The 25089-nt window shown below is 40.6% G+C and overlaps 1 protein-coding gene and 2 long non-coding RNA genes across 6 annotated transcripts in view; 2 read left to right on the top strand and 1 right to left on the bottom strand.

Moving 5' to 3' along the window:
• LOC105458552 overlaps nt 1-25089 on the bottom strand; it is a 253105-nt gene that overhangs the window by 58999 nt on the left and 169017 nt on the right. The window lies entirely within an intron of this gene.
• The window catches only part of LOC105458551 (lachesin-like), a 280519-nt gene that overhangs the window by 116380 nt on the left and 139050 nt on the right, over nt 1-25089 (top strand). The gene's annotated exons all lie outside the window — the stretch shown is intronic.
• LOC105458546 lies at nt 12479-13282 on the top strand. Its single transcript, XR_975546.1, has 2 exons — nt 12479-12842; nt 12921-13282. It is a non-coding gene; the product is annotated as an uncharacterized LOC105458546 (long non-coding RNA).

Raw genomic sequence — 25089 nt, 5'->3', positions numbered from 1 at the left:
CAAACAAGTTTGATATTCCATCGTTATCACTTATAATTAATAATACTATCAGTAATTATCGCATGTTGCAACGATGAAATATTTTATTATTTACGTGGAGGTTTCATAACGCTTTAATTCTTAGATTCTTTGCATCTTTATTAATTATTCGCCACCATTTCTGCATACATATATAAATATTGTTTCAATTACTGGTATATATTTCCTTCGCGTGCAACAGCAATGCCAAATCGTTCATTAGTAACATGCGTAATTACAGCGAAGTCGATTACATACTGAATTAACAGTATTTTTATCACAATGTTTGTCCATTCCCCATAAATTGGATCAATCAGAGAATTGAAAAGACTATCTGTTAATGCAGAAGATAATGATTTCTGCGAAATGTAATAAATAAGAGCTAACAATATGGTGGTATAAAAGAAGCAATATATCATTTAAGACAAACAGACGTTAAAACGATGTGATACTACAAAGAGATATGTAACAATGGACACAACACATGCATACAATACGATGTGACATTTTCATAAAAATGCATAAAGTCGGCGTTGAGGAATAGGTACTTAATGTCCGGGAGGGCTACCGCAATTCTTCGACCAGAAAATAATTCTGAAAGAGTATAATTATTGCCGGGTCAGTTCGTGAAACTTTATCATTTTTCTCTTTGCCATTCTAAGCGCGCGCGGGTGTGCTTCAGCAGTGTTTTCTTTCGATAAAGCTCAAGAAAGGACAGAAAGGAAAGTTGAAGATAAGTGTGAAAACACTTGGGTCTTAACGAAACTGCCGCTGCCATATGGACTTATCACTGTAATTTTCTAGCCGCGAAAGTATTTGTCATCTTATCTCATACAGTTCTAGATGATCGATAAGCAGCAGTAATTTATATTTAGCAGAAAATTCTCTCTGTCATCGCGTATCATATCGGGGATCGGAATCGCGTGCGCAACGTCCGATAATTATCTTCGATTTGTTTTTTTTTTTTTCGACTCTCGACAATTTCGTGCACGCGATAAGAGTTTAATGCGCGTGATGCTGCAACTTTGTGTATCTGTATCGATTGAAACGCGAGCGAGGCGCGTTATGTACCTAACGGCAGCTCATACGCTTTATCTTTTAATTGAATCTTGGCTGTTTACCGCGCCTGATTTATTCGCGTGTACGCGAAAGAATGAAAGCCGAGACGAGTCATCGAGTTTCCAGCAGCCATCACTGTGATATTTTGCAGTCATCCCCGGTTGTTTATTCGCGTCAACGACAGCGTATTCTTCGTAAATTTTTCTTCAGCAGTGTCGCACGCTACATTTACACTGCGTTCGTCATCGTTCGTCGAGTATTCTCAGTCGTCATTCTTCTTTACATACGCGCGAGCGTTGTCCTCGTTTATCAAATATATCCTTTGATCGAATGGCCATCGAAACGGCCGACCACGAGCGTAATTTTGATGCTAGGACACAAGCCCACAATAATTTTGTCTTTATCGTTAAATGATGTTCCATTTGTTGTGCGAGGTTGCTTTGTGTACAGCCAGTTTTGTTTAACATGGTCGATGTGGTTAATTTCACCATCGAGCATTTTGAGCATCAGCACCACAATGTAACAACGGCATCACGATTGCGCTTCTCTCTCTCTCTCTCTGTCAAAACTATCACAGATAACAACCCAATTTTCTCCAATTCATCTGCTTTATAACATGCAAAATGCTCTACGTTTTCCATCATCATTTCCGCTTCCTTTTATTTGCAAATCCGTTAATTAAGTTAAAGTTTAATTTCCGTGATGTAAGCGATTTAAAATGTACGAAATTTCACGAATTAAGGACTACTTCAGGACTGCAAATGTGAAGCAAAATATTGCTCTCCGTTTAATCTCAAGTGAATTTTAACGGAACCTTAATTAGAGCGGATTACCAAGTTCTACTTACGAAAATATTTAAATTTGAACATTGAAAGCTGTATAAAAAAAAAAGAAACGATATCCGATCAAATTTTCCCTGAGAGAAAATTGCCTCGCAAGGTTCGTTAGAGAATAAAGTTTTACTATTATAAGGACTTTGTGGGACACTCTCTACATAATTTCTAGCGAAGACTCAAAGAGCTTAATCGGCGCGCACGTTTTACCAACGACGCGCCCTTTCGCTGTTATCTACCACGCCTCCACGATTATTCGTGCATATTCGCAAATGCGGTCGTGCCCGCTTCGACAGGTTGCGCAGCGTTCGTATACCATCCGGCAAAACTCACCGACGAGAAAGTTTTGACAAGCAGGTGAATATAGCGCGGCCTAGTTTATTTTCCACAGGTATACCAGAGGGAGTAGACGTTAACTCGTTACACGATTTTCTCTCCGAAACGAACAACATACGTCGGCGACCTACGATCACACTGCGATGACACGGTGCGTCTCGATTCTTCCGAAGGCGTGTTATTTCTTGCAGTATCTGCCGAGAGTGCATCCTTTCGTAGTGTAAACGAAAAGGAGCGTATCGGCAAATCTTTCATCATGTTCGATTCAGGTGGTCCCATCTGGTATCGTCTGTTTCACGATAAAATGGAAACTCCAGAAAAATAGAAATACAGAGTGTTGTTACTTTATTCACATGTAGGATTACGATATATCGAGAAATATTAAAGACAAATTTAAAGATCGACCAATTAAAAGTCTAAATATTTTCTCATTAGTAAAAATTTTAATGACACAAGATGCTTTAACTCTCGGTAAGTTCCGCGACCAAGTCAAAAGTATAAATTGTCTAATTTTATTATATTTCGGGAGCTTTTCACTTTGCGTTAACGTATCTTTACAGCTCACAGCTAATTTACTCACAGGAAAAGATATTGCGCGTGACAATTGAGTAAATCATAAAACGTAGGATTGATCGCCAAAACGCATCCTGACGTTGCAAATTGTGACACATATAAATTTTGCCATTGTCGCGAAAGCTTTCACAGAGGTGTACGTCGCGTAGTGTCGTCGAATTACAAAAATGACGCTGCCATTGTGAATTTGTGCAGCTGCGAATATTGTCAGTGTTCCGGAAGCTTTTGAAAGAGGACGCGCTATTTCCGATGTACCGCGGCATGTCCCGGGATTATGGAGATTGACGGGTGATATTAATTCGGTACATTTTTAGTCACGACACGACACAGCACGGTACGGGCACGATCTCTGAAAAGGACTGAAAGTCGCGCGCGAAAAATCGATGCCGAAGTGCGGCATGCTGCAGGATGCCGGAGCGCGCGGATCGCGATAGAAGCTACATAAAGGAGAAACGACGTCAGTGACGAACTTACGGTACAACTTTCAGATATTTATCGGGACAAACGCGTATCGGCGGGATGCAATCACTTCACTGCAGGAGTTATAGGATCGTAACTTGCCGTCTTATGCAATTTTGAATTATGCCTCTATTTACGTTCGCGCATTATGTAACCCAGCCGGGCGATACGCTTTATACGCCGCGCGTTTACGATATCACGCTCGCTCGAAGAAAGATTATACTTCGGCTTTGCTACGTACCGGAGATCGCACGCGTAATAGCTCAACCCCCAAGATTATGCGCTCTTAAAAGCTCACGATATTTTTCACATCGTCCATTAATCGCCTCGGCGATTTGCACGTGTGCGTTATCTAGCGAAGACTTTCTATAAGTCTTCATGTATGTGTTTATAAAAGTTCTTTTGAAATTAAAGAATAACAACATTTTATCTTTTGTTTAATTTCAGAAGAACTTTATCCCCGTTGAAATTATATTTGCAGTTTACATTAATGTGTATCAAGTATTGAAAAGATGTACTTTTGCTAAACTTAACTAGATGAATATAAATTCATTAAACAGTTGATTTAATGAATCGTCCGTTTAATTGCCACGAAATATCTTGCTCAAGATAAAAGAAAATATGTGAAATTCTGTGAAGTAAAAGAATTAAACAGAATTTATCTCGGAAGAGGCTAACCAAAGCAAAAACAAAAAAGATGTTCTTTTCGGCGGCTCTTCTCGCTGTCCGTGTTTGTCGCGGTTTCGCGGTGACGAGAAAACCGACGAAAAAGCTTATTCGCGATGAGAGGGAGAAAGAATGAAAGGACGGGAGACTGCAATATCTTTTCTCAAAGTGAGAAACGTTGGTGTTGTCCACGCGCATCGTCATTAAAGTCGAAAGTAAAAGAAGATTGTTCCAGGTATACATTTGTAGGACACGCGTCTCCCATGGGCTTGCGACCTAAATTTTTATGTCCACGTAAAATTAGAATGTTCCGATTCTGCATCAATCGATACATCCTCGATCGGATTCCGAGGATTCCGCGCAGCGGGAATTTCTATCGAGAGATCAGAGACGAGAATGTTGTTTCGTTACAATGAAGTTTATACATATATATGTATATCGGCATATCGTCAATGCAACGAAATATTTACATATAATTGAGCTCGCATAGAATGGCCTGTAATATTCGGCGGGGGATCCGCTGGAGACCCGCATTGACAGCATTCGGAACAATAAAGATTATGTTCGACGAATGGTCGTTGAACCGAAATCACAAATTCCCTTGTACGGTCACCGCTTGTGGAGAGATGGCAGGTCGCTGCATCTCCAAACAATTATTACAGTTCGATCGTTTGCCTCGACAGTCCGATGGCACATTCTACAATTTGGAATTGCAAACAGGTTTGGGAATAGCTTTAAACTTCATTGCAGATTATAGATGAAGTTAGATGACACTATTATATTCATGGATTCAGTATTGAAGTTTCAATTAAGGTCGACTGTCGGGATGCTGCATTCTTTATATGCTGCATGTGGTCCGATGGAATGTTTGATTAAAATAATATTTTTGGAGACAACTGTAAAAGTAGAAAAAAGAATGTAATATAATTATTTTGTACTGAATCTCAGTTCATCGAGACTTTCTGTATATGCATACCTATATGTATTTAATACATAATTTATTCCTTTTCATTTTTTATCGTTTAATTAGGACATCGACAATAATTAATAACAGATCTTTAGATCGGATAATATTAAAAACTAAAAATAACTTTTTGAAAAGTATATGACTTATAGACAGAGATTTAAGGAGAGATTAATATTTCGCTTTATATCGTTAAGCGAATTCGCCTAAAGTGAAAGACGAGCAGAGAAGATAAGAGCGAAGGGTAGATATTGGAGCTTTTGAGCAAACAATGTAATAACTTAGCAACCAACCCCCTGATTACGGCTGGCGGTTTTAACGTAAATCGGGAGCCTCCGACCGTGCTCTTATCTGCGTGCATGGATGTCTCAGTTTTTACGTGAAACATCTTCTCGTGTTTTTACACGGCATATCGGGAGATGATTAAAATTGCACGCGGCTTTGCCATGCCAATATATAATATTTTAACGCGAATTTTAATAAATATGATGTACTTTGCACACATTTACGTAATATTTCTCATTACGCGAGCGTGTGACGTGATTAATGTTATTTATGTATATTTATTGAAATATTATATATACATACAGCCGCGAGCTCTTTCTCTCTCCCTCCCACTCTCATCAATTTTCATCGGACCACTCGCATAATGCTACGCATCATCATCCCGACCCGTTTGAGCGTGTTATTTCCGATAATGATTTGTAAAATCAATCGCTTCAATTTTACGTAATATATTTTCGAGCAACTACTGATATTACCTCTCGTGTGAAAGCCGCAAATATGTGATTACATGGAAAGAATATCCTCGATATTTTGCTAGGATCTAGCATGTCTCGTCGCCGTTTACGTCGGCGATTTACGGCTGCGAAATAGGTGTGTTTACTAAGCGTTCGTGTCCTGGCCTAGCCAAGGCGATTATGGAGCAAGCGCGCTTAAGAGATAATACCGAGTTAAGGTGCTGAGAATCTTGGAAAATTGGATTCTCCGAAAATGCTTCGTATACTGTGACTACGGTCTGGCACTTCATCACGAACAAGAACTTGCATATTGTCCGCATTGCATGGGTGATGGCTGCAATGTGCGTTGTATGCATAGCATAAGTCTCAATTGGTTGACAATACTCGCAATAGAATTTAAGAATCAAACTAATGGTACACTTTGCTTATTGTAATTAATCACATGATTCTTCCAGAGGGAACGTTATAATCCCAAAATTTTATAAAGAAAACGTAAGAAATATGTTAAGATAAAGAAGTAAAATTTATTTATCTCAAAATCACAAAGTTATAACAGTTTGTATATGTATGTGTAAAAGAAGCGATATTTTAATTATATTCTTTTTATTAAATAAATAAATTTTTTGCGAATTCCTGTATAACTCATTCAAAAATTGGTAATTGTAATCAAGAATACAGCTATCAAATTAATTAATAAAATGGATTGGCAGATTAAGTATCTATCAAAGAATGATTCAAAAACATTATTTGTATATTTAATATAAGTATTACAATTTCTTTAATTTCATAAAATCGAACAGTTCCACGCGTAATTGAATTCCAATAACAAAATCCTCATCCATCATCAGATAAAATTGAATAATTCCTTAAAGTATTATGCTGTCGAGTATTTTCTCCAGGGCATCCTGTATACGTGGTATCATATTCCCCGATGGTCACGTGAGCACATCTCCCCTATGAAACTATACGAGTATGTACTCGGCGCATGTACTCGATGCATGTACGGAAGATCGAGTTTCTGTTGCCAGCACCGTTGCAGTTTAGAAGGATCGCTTTCTTTAGAGAAGTCCAACATGCTTGATACGATTTGCACGTACGAGATTGGATATCCCATGAAAGTAACGTATCGATCAGAGCACGCGCATCTTTTAACGGCCGACAGAAATGCTATTTTTCGGCGTTCGAATCTCGGCAAGACTTTATTGCTTAATCTTCTTTTGCTTTCTCTCTTTCTCTTCCTGGATTACTAGATTAAATTGAATTGTTTTTTAAAAGGGAAATCTCAATTCTCTTTCTATCCTTAAAAGCGCACATCTTTCAACCGTTAAGAAAGTGAGCAAAATACTTTGAAAGAGAAGTGCAATATATAATATTATTTATTACGCTTCTATTTCGAGTTTTTCGAGTGCGCTACTAGAATATTGTTAAGAGAAACTTGAGAGGATTTGTTGTGAGATTAATCCATTCGGAAGCGCAGGAATTAGTTAATTACTACTTATCTCGTAAACGGCTACGTAAGGGGAAGTCAATCAGATCGAATGATTATGTCGCTAAGATGGCTTTCCAACTAATGAGAAACTGTAGATTAGTATGTATCACCTGCATGCGCGATTCGTCGATATACGCGCATGCTAATGCGTTCCTGCATGTAACCAGCATGCATCGTAATGACGTGACTTCGAAATCCCTTATGCTGATATTACACAACCGTCGGCGTGCATACAAACTGCTATGGTGAACATGTCTGATCCTCGGTTTTTAACTCGAATATAAGACCTCTCACAATTCAGCGTCTTCTTTCAGTCCTTTCTCCCTCCGTCATTGCTGCTTTTTACATCCTTCGATCTGCCTGATCTCCTCGTGCACTCGAATGATTTCGTATATTCGTTAAAAATCACTGACGACATTTATCGAGCGTTTTGCAATGAATTCCACAACGAAGAAACGAATATTTTTGCAGTGACTTTGCGTTTAACGTAACAAAATAATTCGTTAAATAGATATTTCACATTAAAATTGTCAATAAATATTCAAGCCGTTTGCCATGAAAGCTTGAAGTTCTAATCCTATAGAATCTGTTTTTACGTACGGAAACTCTTCGTATATAAAATTCTCCCAATTTTTCCCGCTGACTCGCGGCGATGGTAGATTCCGTCACCCCATTGAAGTTTTGGTGAAGGCGTCTGCTTCGAGAAAAGCGAGGGGTTGTGCCGGTTTTCCGATGTTGTCCCTATCTTTCCGATCGGTAGTAATAAATCCTGCAGCGCGATAAAGGCTCATGCCAACAATCCTAATCGTTTTTCCATGAATTTACGCGTGCGCGCGCTCTCCAGCTAAACTCGTATTGTATGATATTTGTATGCTTTGGCACGCGTCCGCGAAATGACATTCCGTGGACACAAATTGTCTCTTATCCTCTTTATTGAGGCATTCATTTACAGCGATGGAATTTCGCGAAAATCCGAGAATGAAAACGGCCGAAAGAACGTGTCGTGTCATTAGCGACGTCGAGTCTAATTATGAATTTGTATTGCGGCGTTGATATTACAATACTGAGATAAAGATAAATTGTACTAACTAATTGTTGCCGTAAATATTTAATATCGTCGCATGCGACGAGTGTCGTGCATTTTAAATTCGCGTGTACAAGCTGAACCGCCGTCGGGGATATAAAACGTGCATACGCGTTGTAACGTATGCATTTACATACAAACTGCGGCATAGAGGTCGGGCGAATTCTCGCGCCTCGCTATGCCTTTTATTGGCAACTTTTCAAACTGGATGTGTAACTCAACAAAAGAAGAGAATCGATGGGAACATAGTCCATTAACGCCTCGAATACACCAATTTTTTTCCACGCGAGACACGACATCCGGATGATTCAAAAAGCGTACAAACGTCACGTAAATTTTGTTTAGTGAAATACGACAATCGCACATATTTTATTAAACAGATTAGATTTTTCTGGTTAGTAAAGAGATCGAATAAAGTCAGAATTACTTGTTATTCGGAAAGATGAAAAGAAACATTTTCACGACAATGGGAAATCGAAACCAGATCTAATAAAGCAGGAACGTCGAATTATTTCGTTTTTGCGCGCGACGAACGATACAAACAGAGATGAAATAGCCTCTGTACTCGCCGCAGCCCGATTACGCACGTATCATTCGTTCGCACGGGAATAGTGCTCTCGCGTCCGTGTGTCATGTGTGCATAATATAGCTGCAACGGGCGACGGCCCCGGGACACGAAACCGCGGTGCTGCGGCGGCAAAGCCGTGGCCTACTATGGGATGCAAATGTATATTGGCATTATGTTGTTGAAAATTGCGCGACGCGACTGGTAATCCGACATGCGAATCGACAGCGCACTCCCAACTCCTTCGAGACACGGAATTCGCGAACGAATGATTCCCGACCATTGCCACGGTATGTATTGCGACCGGTGGCTTAGTATCGATCGTACGCTTCGGTGAACATTTTATACACGGTAAGTGTTGTTTCTCGTGCGTTTTCACGAAATTGAAGTAATGAATAAAGATTCTTAGATTCTTTTTCCTAGATGTTGCTTTACTTTTATGTTGTGTTTACGCCGAGAGTATACTAAACTATCTTCGTTTACAGAGAAATAAAATTTATAGTTAGATATATTTATCCTTCTTGCAAAGAGTGGAAGTTTTCGAAATATGACAAATGATTTTATTGAATGTATTGATTTTACAAATATTTTTTTCAAAAATATATATCTCGAAATTAAAACTATATTTTGTGAACTATGGATTGTATTATTTGTTACGAATATTTATACACATTTAGATTTCAATCCTCGTTTAATAACATTCGCTATTATAACAATTTTACGGAATTAGCTGGTTGGTCGGTTTTTAAATAAAACAAAATAAAATTCCTCTAATTTATTTGCGCTTTTCCTAAAAAAGTTATCAGTTATCTTCAAATTGTCTGTTAGTTATTATTTTATTCGACCAACATTTCCATATTTTGCGCATTTTTTACATTTGGCAATTTAATTGCGCGAAGCAAAATGCCCATTCGAGGTAATGTAATGCATAAGTTAATAATAAAAATATACAAGAAATTCTGACGAGAGATGAGCGGTCTCTTTGTTCCGAGCGGGAGCGATAAATTGCGAATAACGTTCGATGCATGGCACGCGCGACATTTCAAAGGCCTCGGCTTTACCGTAAAGTGCAATGGCTGCGGGGGGTGGCTTTGGCCATCTATTAAATCCTGCGCGTTCACTGATTCGGGCATTAAAACTTTAGGTCATCGAGCAACGTATGCCTATGGCAATCCAGCTTGAAAGGGGTCGCTGTGCGAGGCATGAAAAGGGATAACTGTTGTATAATCGTCAGTTGGACGGAGGGGCAGGAGACAGCTCGATCCCTGGTCCATTTGATTTAATTGAATTCTAGTCACGTTCCCATCATTCTCCGTCATCAACGTACGGTAAACTAAGCTTTTTGCGATCCATTTAACAAATCGCCGCGACAGCGTTTGTATCGAAATTATTTTGCAACGTCGTTCACGCTATCGCGACACGCACCGGTGTGATCGTTAAATTTCTCGCTCGCCCGTTATTTTGGGCAAATTTAATCTTCTATTTCTCGAATTAGATATGTATGGCTTTAGAATTCGCGCGCGCGCGCGCGCGCGTATGTGTGTGTGTGTGTGTGTGTGTGTGTGTGAGTGAGTTTCTCACACTCTAGTTCTTTCTAGCACCGCAATGAATACCGGAAAATGATTCGAGAACTTGCCTATACGAGCGTCGACGAAATCGCACTTTGATCCATTTCGGTGCGGTGCCGTTATCCGGGGCGGTGTTCGCCAATAAGATTGGCTCGTGGCGTGAAATAGAGAGCCGTAACAGGGTCTGTTAAATGTCATTTAAATGCCACACTACTGCCCATGGTCATTCACCGTATGCCCGGCCCGCGCGATAGTACGAAACGCAGACCACCGTGAAATTACCAGTGCAGTAGCGAAGGCTTCGCATCATATTTCAATTTTTCTACGTGAACGGTACGGTGCATATGGGCCAGCGCGCGTACGTGTAGCTGTACATTACGTCGCGTGTAAAATAGATGCAGTTGTACCGATTTTTTCATCAGCTATCTTGCCTTACTTACACGTTCAATGCAATCACGATAAAAGCGACGGCGTACCGATGAAGCATTTAATGCGCGGCTGAGATTAATAAGATTTTTTCACTGCCTCCGACTCGCGTTTGCGCATCGCACGCGATATCGCAGTCGCTAAATTCGTTTCGCCGTAAAAGCGTAATAAAAGAGTGCGATCTCATAAAGGGTTTTCCAGCTCATTCGTACGCGATAACGCTCGGGTGTAATTAAGCCATTGCATCCCGCTCTACCTGATTAAAAGGATTAAAATACACCCCTCCATTTTGCGCGGCGTTATATTAATAGTAATCTACGAATGTCCTGTCCGACATTACACGATTTGACAGGAGTTATCTCGCACGGCTTTAATGGAATTTGTTGATTAATATCCCTAGAATTAATACGGAAATATCGCGCTCGCTAAATTGCTTCGCTATTGCGCGATCGAGTTTTTGTTATTGCATTCGGCGACTATCAGCGTTGCAAATTCGATCGCGCTATGCGTTTCAAGTGCATTTGTCATTACCCGCTCGTTTGTAGGACAGTTTTTAAAACTGCTTTCGATTTATTTTTAGATATGACAGCCATGCTATACTCTATTGCTACAATTTTTCATATAAGCTTTTTTACGAAAATATAAAAACATCGAATAAATCGGTGGATATTATACAGCAAGATATTAATTGTTTCATAGAGTTATTAATTTATGGAGTTATTAATCAACTATTCATATATGTTATAAATTATCGTTTTACAGGGAATAATAGAAGATATGATGGTTATTGTACGTATGTAATAACTATATTATTATTTACATTAATAGAATTGCTAATAAATGCTACATATCTATTGATCTGCATTATTATAGTCGTAATATTACTTTATGCAATTGACTTCATAATCAAATATAGAGTAAATTACATAAGACACTGAAATCCGATTGAATATGTGAATGAAGAAGAAAATCATTTCGACATTGTACCGTGCTTCAGGTATTATTACATTCAAATTCTAAGCACCTATACATGTTGCTTGATCTCCTCAGGTTGTTTCCGTCACTACTCTTTGTATTTTTTATTTACCAGTCTATTATTTTTTCAAAATCTCTTTCGACTTATCATTCACTTCTTAGAGAATATGCAAAAATTAATTACCTCTTACTTAATCTTATAATCGAAGAACTTTTCCATATATCATTGCTTTTTTATGTCATATATTAACGCTCAATGCAAATGTTTAACGAAAAAATAAGAGAGATAAATTTTTACAAAGTTACTGATTTGAGTGGCCATATAGTGAAAAAAAAAAATTTAAACGTAAATGTTGCGAGTTTTGTTATCGAAAAATCACACGAATAGGCGAGTGTGTGTTCTCTTTAACGTAGCATATCGGGAGGCGGGAGATAAAGCATTTCGCCATTCGGAGGAGGACTCGATCGGACGGCAAAATAACAGACCCCGGCTGGCATGAGATTTTATGGGTATAGACGGGCACTCGATATGGACCATACTCCGTTGTACAACACATATGCATCCAAAAAATGCCGCGCGCGCGCACCCACAGTGGAGGCTACAACGCGTTGCTGAATACGGAGGCATATTTTCAAACAAACCTTTTTTATAGACCGGTTTGTATTGGTCAGTAATAAAACACTTTGGTACTTCCACAGGGTGGTTTGGGCCGTTTGATCCTGCGCATGTATTGTATGGGTTCGTCCTCGAATTGTTCAATCCAATTCGCGTAACATCCTTAGAGAACCGAAAAAAGGGACGTTATATGAAATGGAAAAAAAAAAATTATTCCATAAAAAATACATATTCTACAAAGTAAAAAGATTCGCCTACTTAATCAAATACTAGTTTCTTTGATCGATATACATATATTTTGTGCAATTAGTATACTTGTTCCGATGTATATGTATGTATATAAATATATACATAGATGAAGAACGCAACTGAATACACAAGCATTAATATTTACTATGCTATGCCTGGATTGTACATCCATGTTTTAGAGGATGCAAAAGGAAATTGAAGACGAGATTGTCGATTCGCAAGGTAGATTAAAGAAATAAAACGAATTTCTTTGGCAACGTGTACTGCGTTAAAAGCTCCGTATTGTATTTCTTATTTAAGCGGTCGAAGCGAGAAGCACGATGAGTGTGAAAACTCTGCACGGACGTGGAGGAGCGTCTTAAAAAAATCTTCGGGGAAAAGTACGGGAAAGGTAGAGTTTCCACGTGGTTTCCCGGGCACTTTCTTCTTTCCTGTCTGTTAGTCTACCGTCTTTACTCTTCCACCACGGAGAATGGTTTGCTTTTTCCACGTCACGGAATCGCCGCCGCAGAAAGCGGTGTGCAGACCTTGCAGTTGTTGAATCTTCTGTGTTTGTACATTATCGCAGGAAGAAAGGGGAATGTGGATGTATAAAATGGAGCATGATATATATTTTATGTATACTTTCTTAATTATAATAAAATTATAATTATAATCTTAAATGTTACACATCACTATATATTCATTTATTCTTCGTATCGAATGAATAAAAGTCAATCAATGAATATCACGCGCTAAATGCATATGGTGTAGTATATAGTTGTGAGATTTTTATACGATTGTAAAATTTCTGTCTCGGTGTATAGCTCATTCGTCTTCATTTATGCGTATAGCGAACTTACTATATATCATTATATAAATTAAACTGAACTGAATGGATATACCAATCTTCCTGCTCTAACGCACTCATCTCTGCACTCCAAAATAAAGTGCTGAAACATAGGATTTTTTGCATCCCAACGTTATCCCTCTCTTTTGTACCTTCGTTTGCGAAAATATAGATATCCATGCAAAGCGCCAGGCAGTTATTCGGATTTAATAGTTCGCGAAAGTGTTGTTACGCCTGTAACCTATCTATTCGTTGAATACCGTCGACTGTGCTCGGATGGATAAAATGTCGGCAATCATGTGTGCAAATAATAGTTGAAATTGCTCACATTTGATGTAATTAAATAAAAATACCTCAAACTCAGTAGTTTATACATTATAAATAATAGCGATGCACGTTATGCGTCTTATCATTTTTTTAACTATTTTACAAATTTTTAAATTAGGCGTATTTGAGCTATTAGTGCATCTTTTACCAACTTAACAATTGCAAGAATCGTTTCTTTGCAGACGACAGTTATCTTTCGGATAGAAAAACATTTACGTTGCTCTTTCGCTCAGCAACGAACGACGAGAAGATGTACTTCCAGCAGTACTTTTGTCCTTGAGTCACGATCGGGTTTATTCGACAAGAATAGCATCCCTCTTCTCGTACTCTTGGCACTGACCAGTTGAGTCCCTTGGTCGTCGGCTAAAAATCCGGAACTGTTTGTCTTCGGGCGTAGTAGTGACCTCGAGATTTACGGAACCGACGAAAAAGCTCACGTTCCGGACGGACAGGCTAGTAACTTCGAGCCGGTTGTATCGATTCGCGCCATCGAGTGAAATCGTACGAGAAATTCCGGCCGTCCGTCAACTCTTATCGAACATTAGTAATCGCGGCGTGAATTGGGCGGGCGAGTTTTAAGTTGCAAGTTGGCAAGGTACACGCGAATACATTCCGGATTAAATCGAGGACGAGGTCAAGGGTGAGTTTCAGCTGTCTTTAAAATCCGACTGCGGATTTGGGTGGTACCATTTCTGTGTGTAATCTGCTCCTACCCAAGATCACGTGCAATCTCGATTGCCGATCTAAATTATCTCGCTAATTTTACCCGGTATCGATTGTACACAAATCGGGATTTCTCTTATCCCTCTGGGTATCTTAATTGCGCATCGACGCTCAGACGCGGCTGTTTCCTCGAAATTGGTGCACCAGGCCTTTTTTTACTTTTCTATATTTAATGGAATTTAATTGAAATTATTTTTAATTATTATTAAAAATTGTCTTTGGCACAAAATATATCTTTAAATGGCCATGTAAAGAATAGTAGTACAAGCGAGCTAAAAAATGTAAGTTAAAAATATAACACAGATTATACTCTTAATTGTGCTAATGTTTATTCATTGCGTTTCAGTAAAAAATATTCTCCATAAGAAATATTTATTATGTAAATTTAATTGGGTGAAAGCATATTAACGTACTTAAAATTATCGATGCGTGAAATATTTTAGAAAGCATGATTCGAAATAAAATTTATCCTTATTATTATTGGAATTATTATTAGAAGCGAAGTATTATAATTCAAATGAACGATCACACACATGGGAACATAAAAGATAATTAATTAAGGGATAACGGCAGTCATGGAGAGGTTCTCCGGTGGCATTATAATAATATCCTCAATCTCGTCCCTGTTGTACGAGAGAGACTCGAGCGCAACCCTCGCCTATCACCATTACGAAAATATCGGAGTATTCGAAATTGGCTTCCATTATTTTCTAGCACTTTTGATCTCTTTTTCTCTCGCGAATACGACCGATCTGGAAATTGTTATCGTATTATTATTGCATTTATCGCGATATTCGCACGTATTTCCGTTATGACTCAAAATCAATTTACTCTTTCTATTTGAAAAACGTGAAGTTTTCAATTTGTACGCGATAAAACCGAGCCGAGAGACCACACAGTCCATTTATGTAAAATGAGAAATTAAAGTGCGAGTCTCGTGCAAAAAATTGCAGAAGCAGAATTACGTCCGCATTATCATTGCGAATCGATGAATGTCGATGTTCGACGAGTTGGTTTATTCCATTTGGCTTTGATAAAGATATATTTCACTCGATAATACAAAATAGATAGTAGTAGCGAATCTCACCAATGTAGGCCACCCTGAGACGAAAAATCTATACTAAAAAGAATTGTTCTAATTTTCAATCATTTTAAACAAGAACCTATTTATAAATATGGCATACCTATATTTGTATACGTTACTTGTACAATATAACTGACAATCTTGAATATTTCGGAAATAAATAGAATTTTTTCCTTCCTAGAGAGAGAGAGAGACATTTCGTACAAATTTGTTATAGATATGTTTTTCATATCATGTTACTTTAAAATTGATTTTCATTACTTATTTTTTTCAATAATGGACAATCTAAACGATTCGACCCTTGCAAGTAGCCCTTGACGGTGCACTCTCGTGCTGTCTCTCCCTCAACGATTTTGGAAATTAATCGCGTTGCTCGGACCTCAAACCACGTAAATCGGCTTACGTACGTCCGGAATTTCTGCGGCCGCGCGTATCTCGCGCTCCTGCGTGATCAACACCAACTATGCTCTCAACGCGGCGTTAGGCGTTGGACTAAATGTATGTGCAGGTGCGTGTGTGTCTGTTTACACAGATACGCGGTGTGATGTACGCGCGGGCGGACGCCGCTGTACTTCGGAAGCTTTTAGTCGTTTCATACCGATTCGTAGCTTAATTACATGGAGGAGAGCTGTTCAGATGAAACTCAACCAAGGCGAAACTGTGTGCGCGAAACTGGCCGAATATCCTATTCGACGTTAATGATGCTACTGACCCGCAAGCTCGCCGGTCCACTATCGTATTGCCGGGCTCCAATCCCCTGGTCACAAATTACAGGACCAAACTAGGTACGTGCCGGCTTTTCTCAAGATCCATAAGGACTCTGGGAGTTACGAGAAGAAGAAGAAGCCACAGGAATTACCGCGTGCCCGCGTAATCACGACGAATGAACATTAACAAATTGGGAAACGCGCACGGGCGAATGCTTCTCTCGTAACCCTGTGGGGCTTTCCAAGGGAGCCTTTCCGGGACACCTTCAATTAGAAGTCGCGAGTCTCTTTCGTAACTCGATCAACTTCAATTAGAAGTCGCCTGACACCTATTATTTACGACACTAGCATTACAAACGCGCACGAAGTGCGCGCTACATTTTTCATTTTTTGCTATATTTGCTTTACACTCTACTAACCTCAGTACACACAACTATTAAACTATGCCATGACAGCCGTTCACGAAGTAACCGCCACGAAATAACCAATCGGCATCGCGGAAAAGCGACAACAATACTTTGAAAGATGCGAGTATCGATGTCATGTCTTTTTTTTTTTGAAAGAATAGATCGGCAAACTCGATGAAACTCATGCTTGTAACAATTGCACTCGAAATATATATTGTTTCGACTTACAGCAACTATATTCAAGTGTAGCGCACCGGCATATTCGAGCTCGATATATCGAGGGCGAGGAGAGTCGATAACCTGGCCTTCAATTTTTGGCGCTACCACCAAACACGATCGCAGCCAATCGATCGGCGCTCATTCTCCAACCGTAAATTGAATTCTACGGATTACGTGTATACGTCCGATGGAAATCCGTACGTGATGCGCGATAAATCCTGCAGTCGGACTGAAAACATAGTAAATATTCAGTCATATAAATTCTCTGTATCGACGATAGAGACGGGGAGAACACGCGCGCTGGATTTTGCGTCTCGAGGTCATCTCCGAGACCGCGAGAGGGTGATATATATCTATCGAGCTGACGATCGGTCGACCGTCCGCTGTAATGGTCCATTCGTGTGCAGGTGTTCTCGATGATGTCACGTAGGCCGGACAGCAAAGCGACCCCGACCAGCGTTGCAGCAGCGGCGCGACCGCGGTCGGACCGCCGGGTATGTCGGTTTGCATGCAAAACAAGAGCCTTTATCCTGACCGCAATTAATGAAAGACTCTGTACTTAGCGGACGTTAAATGCCGACGTTGCGCGCGCGCGCGCGCAGGCATTTTGATAGTCGGATAGCGCGCAACGGCGGACTCATTAAAAGCGGTTTTAATCAAAACACCAGCGACGCGGATAAGAGGCTTTTGCCTCTGCCATTTGTTACACGAAACTACAATGTTTCGGTCGCGCTCTGTACTTCTATTGTAATTTTAATGCGATCGTCATATTCGCGCCGTACATGCGAAAATAAGATCCGAGTATCTTTTATGTCGTTAATTAACTCCATCGTTTCGCTATGCGATCCCGTTTCATGTATCGTTATACGCGCTATAAATTTATTTATTAAATTAATAGCTTCCATAAACTTTGACGGAATTACATCGTTGGATAATATTGCTGCTTGATATTCAGATACCGACAGGCATGCTCGAATCAGCAAACAATGTAACAGAAAATTTGATATTCGATAAATTCCAGTATCCGAATATTTCGGATCCAGACTCTCACATTCGAATCTATTCGAAGTATCTATTCGTACGATCCGAGCTCTGATATTTACAAGGGCTGTTCGAGTCGCTCGATCGAGACGCCAAGAATTTTCAGATCGACACGCTGCATCGTATCGCCATTGCGGGTCCACAAGGCGAAAGCTTCCACACCCACTTCATGCCATGCGGAGTAGCCGGGGCTAAATTGAGTAGCGCGACGCGCGCCTTGCGAGTACCGCATAATGCGGCCTGACCCGGCCGGGACCTCGCGTGTAAAAGCCATAACTAACCTACAAATATCCCTGGGAAAGTTCTGTCCTGACCTCCGGTGCCGTTCACGAGCCTAGCCGACGTAAACCGCATTGCCATTAAATGCCAGAAGCCCGCAGGCTGGACGTTGGGTGGTTGGTGCTGGGGTGAGGCCAGAGGATCTCGTCCCCTCCCTCCTTCACCCCACCCTGTTGCCACATGCATTCCTAAATATTTGATGATTCCCCAATGGTCAATTATTAACCGCCCTTTTACCGTAATTGCCGCGAACGGATTTATGCACCGACGAGAAAGCGCGAACGGCAACGTTTGGCTTCGAATCTCGCTGCCAGGGGTCGATTACTCGCACGATTCGAGGGTCGGCAAAACGACGAGATGAGGAATGATCGTATCCCGCTCAAATGATGGATTGGCTTTTTGTTCGATTTAGGTGTTATCTTTTGTCGAGGGGTTCTTGCGTATATTGGAAGAAATACGATTATTCTCAGGCTGAGACCGAATATTAATTATTATTCAACCCTCTAAGCGCCACAGCTGTTTTCTTTTAGTTATAAACTCTGTGACTTCGGGACTTTTATATAGATTTCTGTATTCATTTGTACGCACTTTAGTATAAAGCACTCAGACTTAATGTACCATTTTCTCAAACCTTTTATGAACTGTAAATATTTCTCTTTGTTTTAGGTAAGTGATTTAATGGAAGCAATATAAGCGATATTTAATTTTGGGGATGGACGCTGACCCGACGTGGAGATGAAAATGAAGATTACGTGAAGCAGTATGTATGTAAGTGAATTGTCACTCTTGTGAAATTCATCTTAGAACGTAGGCATCTAGGACACATCCAACTGACATTCGAAGCAAACGCTTTTCCATATATGTGACATAGAATTAATTAAGGAAAACGGTAGTGTGAGATTGCTGCTAATTATGAAAGGCAAACAGACGTAGGTGCGTCGATACGCACGATTTTACACTGCGATGCGGTGGATGAAATTTGCGTAAGTCAGACAAATAACAGCTAGCAGATCTGAGACAGTTGTTACGTATTATCCGCGCAAAACTGCAAGACGATCTTACGCTCGCGAACTAATTAGGCAGACGAATCACGTGCGGCGCGTGGCGCATTTCTCGTCGCTGTCAACGATATTCCGCGAAATGTGGAAGATTAACTCGCGGGGTCCTCGTAGAAGCGGCGGCTTCGTAGCGGTACGTCAGTATGACGGTGGGAGGGCAAGGGAAGGGAAGAGAGGGAGAGAGATGTGGCCTAGTTTGCCTATCAGATCTACGAGGGTGGATGCTGCAGATACACGGCGCGATATAGCAGACATCGGGCCACACTTGGCACTCAATGTTGTAATACGACGGCGCGCGCGAGATGCCGTTATTAGTATTCAGTTTGTTTCGCGGCAGCAGATGCAGTTAACCTCAGGCCACGGAATCACGTTACGACCGACGAGGTGGCTCTGATATCCCGTGATATTTCCGTTGAATCTCTCGCTAACATCCGCGACATAAAATTGTCCCGACTAATTATTTCGGGCGAGAGTGAGCGTGAGCCTGACCGATTTCGCGACGTGCTTCTAAATTCTATTCTAATACATCGCAATTGCATATGATCATGTCTTTCGTTAACGAGAATCTGATGAAAAAGGAAATGTTTCTTTTTCTTTTTTTTTTACGGACACTGCAGAATCGCACTGGATCAGGATTTTGCATTAATCCTTATATTTCCACCGCGGCGATTCTGATTAATATGCGGCCGACAGTGTTGCGTCAGGTGCTGTCCGAGGATCTGTTGCCACGGTTATTGGCCCACAATGCGCATAAACGTATGTCTGCTATGCTAAAACCAATAACTAATTACAGGTTCCGCATTCATTAACCACACGCGTGAAAACAGCGTCCCCGTTGCCAGCCGGTCGTAATGATTGTCCAGGCGCAACTGTCGAATTCACTTTCATTATACAAGACGACATATGTGTTAATTAGCAAACGCAGAGTCCGCTGATGCTTAAAAAAAAATTCGACGTGTCGTATTACGTACCATACATTTTGCATAATAAAAGTGCTCCTTTTCGCTCTGTTTCTGCAATTCTTATTTTCTCTAGAGTGCATTCCCCGCTGTTCTTTTTATGCAAGATTACATTTGTATTCGAAGAGAGCTGCATTATGTATTCACGAGTTATAGGAGTTTGACAGTTACTATTCGCGTTTGAGTTTCCATTTGCCTTTTACGCGCATTTAGCCGCGATGTGTAAAATTAATTAAAGAAAGTTTTTAGGGCACGATATGCGTCTTAAAAGGACGCGAGAAATTTAGTCGGGCGGATTTGCTCGCGCGCGTCGATCAATCGTTAACGAACGCGCCGCACTCGAGCAATGTTGATTTAACTCGATGAGAGAAAGAGAGAGAAAGATTATGAATCGACCGCTCTGTAAAAAGTACGATAAAACGGGAGGAAAGATCCCCCCTCCCGCTGAATATTCATAGATTTCAGAAAGGGATTCTAGAAGAACCTGAACGCAGTGGGTGCGAGCCTCGCGCCGATCGATCGCCGCGGTACGACGCGCGACGCGACGCGAACGCGAACGCGAACGCGTGACGTTCCCGCGGACGTATACGTATATATATCTCTTGAAGCGCGGCTCCGGAAGATGTTATCCCGCGGATAGATGCGGGCTATGAATAAATTTCTTTTAGTGCTTTCACTCGGAATTCGGTATACCAGGCTCATATTTGTATATGTCGACTGTAGTCGCTCCCGAATTTTCACGACTGGCAGACTTTATGGATGTCGTGGCGTATTTTTAGGACATGAATTTTCGGCGGAAACTATTATGACCCAGTGTTAGAGAATAGGCAGGGAGGGAAAGGGGGGAGAGGGGCGATGAGAGGGGACTAGTCGAGTGTTTCTGTTTTATATTAGCGCGGGTGCTGCATTTTCCCGCGACACCAGATACGGTTACAGGAATTCTAGTTATTCTCTGTTGTGCGTGTGTGGAATAATTCCGCGCGTTACGTGATGAAATTTGTTTCGCGAATTTGTTCCACATGTACGCGTGCAAAAGAGATAGATAGTACTGGCTAGTTGTTTTCCTTTCCACGTTAGCGTAAGATGAAGTAATTTGGTGATATAATATTATCTGCGCGCGATACGATCTCTTTCAACAGAATAACATCAAGAACTTCTAATGTTATTCTACGTTAAAGTATTCCGCTGCTGGTCGTAACACATTTTTACGCAAATGTGCTCGGTCTGCCGGAAATTCCGGTTAAAAAGACCCGCTGTTTGTGAACGCATAAAACGATTTCTTAATTCCATTAAAACTGCAAACTGGAAAGAATTTTCGGAACTTTTAAATCCACTAACGTTGTAGACTCTCCTCTAGAATAGAACACGCGGCAAACATTGCATTTTTCTAACCTGTAATTGCATGAATTTTTAAATTGCATCGATGTGAAATTATACAGTCAGTGACGCTATCTCTCGCAGGATTGATAGAAAAATGTCGTAAAAATTCTGAGCGTTCAGCTGATGCATTATACATTAAATATCTCATATCTCGTGTTACGATTCAGTAAATATCTCATGTTACTATTCAGTATTCTACAGCGTATAAAGTATAACAGCATCAGATGCAATTTCAACTTAATAGCGGCCAAATCGTTATAATAGTCGCGAAAATGCAAATAATCCGATGAATAGAGATATCCGAGAGAATAGAGACTATGAGACATCTTATAATGTCTATTGCACGATTCAGTGTATATTTCTCTTGCTGATTGAAATTGGCACTTTTCTCCATTGTGATGTCTTTCCTTTTCTTACCCGCACCGATAATCTCGACTGTTCTGTCACATCGGATGGAAATATTCCTTCGTTTTTCGTAACGGTGCTTCATTCATTGCCGTCAGGCAGTAACCTTACACTCTTCAAGAGAATCTATAATATCGTCGCCGACGAAAGTCGTCTCGATTCAACTCGTTCCTCCTCCGACCTCCCCACGTCACCCTCAACGTATTTCGTTCACGCTCCGTAAAACTTCAATGTCCACGTGCAGAATCACGATCGGAAGCAGGAAGCACCCGATCGTCCATTCGCCCGAAAGCAATGTTTCCCGAAGATGGAGTTTGTCCGTAGTTTCGCCGTGCGACAAAATACAAAGCAACGCGACGGATTTCGAAAGTTACTCGCGAATTCTTTAGCGCTCAGATTAAAGAGCTGCGGCGATCAATTACCCACGAATTAAATGGATCATTGATGATCGGTGATGTTCAACAGATCTAAAACTTCCTCGATTGCACGTTATGTTCCTTGGCGAAATTATAATTTTATAACATCATTTTTTCTCTAGTTTACGGGCAATAGAAGGGAATAGACTTTATTACAATGTATTATAATGTAAAATACATATTTTAATCTAATACATTATATATATGTATCTCATATCTTAGAATTTATAAAATTTAAAAGTCAAGATAGAAATGAAATAAATTGTTACAACGGAAAAGAATAAATAAAGATTGAAGTGAAATGAGGTTCCCGTCTTTTAACGTCAATACATATTCGCGTCAGGAAAACCCCGTTATAACTGCAAAAGAACACGAGTATCATATCGCGAAAGCAGAGAAGTGAAGGAACGGCTTATGTTACGGCACGTTTTAACTTACCCTCGGCCCTTCGGACCTCCTGGAGGTCACGTGATTTGATCGTTAGATCAGCGGTAGGACGCCCAGAACCAAATTAGAAAGCGGAGTAATTGCGAGCCGTTTGCACGCTACCGACCAGTAACTGACCGAAATAACGTGGCTGATATCCACGGCCAGGATAGCGCAAAGCCCCCGCGTATCCCGTGAATCAGTGCTCGCTTCCCCGATTTGCGTTACGTATTAAGTGCTCGTTCTGTCTAACGCGGCTAGAGAGAAAAATTTCGAGTGGTCGCCCCGCGGAAATTGCGCGCGGCATGCCGTGACGTCCGACAAATGTACATGCCGGAGTTCCACGCGGGAAACACTGATGCAAATAAAAAAGCGCTGCCTTTTTGTCACTATTTTCTAGAGACGCCTGCCATTTTTCAAGTAGAAATCTGCGTGCGCGCGGGCGGCGCCATTCGCACGTAGAAATTGTTTCGCGAAAGCCGTCGCAATCGCGTTTTCTGGTTCCGCTCGCCCGGTAACGCCAGGTTCGATGTTGTGTATGTACCTTTTGGACTCTAACTGAATTACTTCCGTAATTCAAATAGTGGAAAATGGGGGAAACAAAACTCAATGGTACGATAAATCGTCCGCGTCCTCGTCGGTGACCTATATTTCGTTCGGTATATTCATCCTGAGGATACTCTCCGCTCTTTGATAAGTTGACGAATAAAAGAAAATCGCGGCACATGCGCGACTTCGCATCTTGATAAGAAAATAATACACGTCGATAGGTAAAGAGAGATTTCTCTTAAGGTTTTACTTTTTTTTTAATAAACTATTTTTTCTCCTTTTTTCTCTCCTGTAACTCCTTACTTATCAGGATGATTAATTACAACGATTTTTATACACTTTAACGCTAATGCATGATGCGTGACAAGTAAATATCGTTATTTAAAACATTTAATCGAGATATGAATTCACCGGAATGTTGGAAAGCAACATTTTTGTATGTCGGTCGATGTACTTGAATTTGTTTATATATGTAGGATGCACGCTGGCATATCGAATGTATCCAAGAGCTAAGTTGAGCCAGTCCTAAATGCACCTAGATATCGTATAAACGTCTCATACGTCTGTCGGGATGAGACGTTGGCTCAATATGCGCGCCGAGCTCGCGTGCGCGCGTGAGCGGAACGGCTTTGCCGATATATTTCCCCGTATTTTTCTCTATTTTCCCCGACGTCGAGATCCGAGCGACCGAACGTACACGGAAGACAGAGCTAGGCGTCGTAAAATCCGAGCGAGCCGTCCAATTCCGTTAAAAGTGAGTCCGATGGAAAATTGTCGACGCTACTGACTTGCCGTCACGAAAAAGCTGCACATGGTGACGAAAGCAAGGAAACTGCCCGTGCCTGCTGTGCACATTCTGTCTCTCTCTCTCTCTCTTTCTTTTGCGATTCTTCTCTGTTCGGATTAGAAGATTAAATTTGAGTCCGGTCGATCGCACACGCGCAGGTCGATGGCCCACTTGATTGAATACAGTCGAGCCCCGCTCGTCCGATTACGCGCTGCGACGACGACATGCAATTTCGCATCGAAAGATTAACTTCCTTCCGGATATCCGATAAATATTAGAGCTACATTTGGCTCTTGATACGTCGTTAATTCGAATGACTGATCGACGATCGTCAACTATGTGATCCGATAGAAATAAATGGATTATTTTGGCTGGGAACAAAAGTCGTTTGCAACGTCCCGTAAGAATTGTGAAAACTAAAGCCGGATAATTCCAGAGAGGCAGAGTGCTCGTTAAGCCGTGACTCTCGAAATTATTGCGATTACGGTTACAATTGCGATTGTTATGCATTACACATCAACGAACAACCTTTGAAGATTATATTAACCATACGTGATTATGATGTTTTATTTAGTATAATTGCCAAGTAGCTGTGCAAGACACGCGATATTTCTCTCTTTATAATTATTTCATACATTCAAAAGAAAGAAAAGAAAAAAATATCCTTCGCACGATATTGCATTTTACGATACGTCAATTATATGTGAACTGTAAATAAAATGTGATACACGAGAGAACTTTGCGTTTACGATACTTCGGTGAAAATAACGTAACGTCACGCCTGTCCGAATTGACCGATGAAATGCAAATTATATTAAGGCACGAATCATGATTTGCAAGCACAGCAAGACTTTAACAATATCAAGTGTCTAA

The sequence above is a fragment of the Wasmannia auropunctata genome, unplaced genomic scaffold (assembly GCF_000956235.1).
Source record: "Wasmannia auropunctata unplaced genomic scaffold, wasmannia.A_1.0 LD334508.1, whole genome shotgun sequence".
In the NCBI taxonomy this organism is placed as follows: domain Eukaryota; kingdom Metazoa; phylum Arthropoda; class Insecta; order Hymenoptera; family Formicidae; genus Wasmannia; species Wasmannia auropunctata.
The sequence above is the reverse complement of the archived record's forward strand: the minus strand, read 5'-3'. Positions and strand labels throughout refer to the sequence as shown.